This window comes from Cynara cardunculus, unplaced genomic scaffold (assembly GCF_001531365.2).
Source record: "Cynara cardunculus var. scolymus isolate 2C unplaced genomic scaffold, CcrdV1 Un_Scaffold_2064, whole genome shotgun sequence".
Classification (NCBI taxonomy): Eukaryota; Viridiplantae; Streptophyta; class Magnoliopsida; order Asterales; family Asteraceae; genus Cynara; species Cynara cardunculus.
Genome location: NW_020200963.1, coordinates 44,343 through 45,551, shown reverse-complemented (window position 1 = coordinate 45,551; position 1,209 = coordinate 44,343).

Below are 1,209 nucleotides of genomic sequence, written 5' to 3'. Positions count from 1 at the left end.
TGATTAATCATGATAAAAAATTAATTTTTTAAATTTACAATTTCAAAAAACATATGTGAACAAAGGGGGAAAGGGTATTTAGGTAATTTTTTTATGTAACTTCCATATCATTAATTGGGAGTTACAAAATCAAAAAATCTCATTCTTTTTGTTAATGTAAGAACCATATGAACACACACACAAATATATAGACATATGAACAACATGTGAACCGTATGAACATCTTCTATATATTCAGGAGCCAACTCTGTTGTATGTACATGAACACGTATGAACCAAGGCATCTAAGGTTGTGTGTTTTCATACGTGCTCACATGTCTTCACATGTTCTGTGCGTGTGTGTATATGGATTCATATGAACATCTAGTAACTTGAATAGACATGAACACTTATGAATCACGACATCTAAGACTGTGTGGTTTCTGATGTATTCATATGTCTGTGTGTGTCTCTATGTCTTCATATGAACATGTAATGCACTATGTGTTAACTTCATATGTCTTCACCTATAAACTGATTGAATCTCTCAATAGAGCCAACTCCTAAATATACAAAAGCTATTCAACAGGTCAGTTGCAGTCACCTTTTTGGCAAGATAAGTGAGAACTGTCAAAGGTGAGATCTGTCAATTAAAACGAATGCAATATCATATTAATCCATTACCAATACAAACACTTTGATCATTGTCTTCATTTCCGGAACTCGAAGTCCGATTGTCATCGTAAACCATTTTAACCTTTTCATTCCCATTGTTGTCGATCTGTTTTCCAATTGGTATATCCATATTAGCTTGGACGATATCGAAAACTTTACTATCGAAAATCCTTAACAATTACAAATTCAATAACATTATAGATAGATAAATAAAAAATAATCACAAATTGAAAAACAAGATCAATATTAAATTATCATCAATTATGAGACTTTTATATTTTGTAACTCCCAATTAATGATATGGGAGTTACACAAAATGGTAAAATTACTTAATTACCTTTGTCATTAACATTTGAGATGTATGTGAACCTAAAGAAAAGAATGATTTTCATTGGTCGAGCCTGGTTACCAAAGTTAACACAATAATCTTGGTTAACATTTGAACCAAGCTATATATATATATATATAGGTATGTATGTATATATATATCTATACTATATTATAAAGCATTTGGTTAAACTCTTAAAAACTCTTAAAACTCTTAAAACTCTTAAA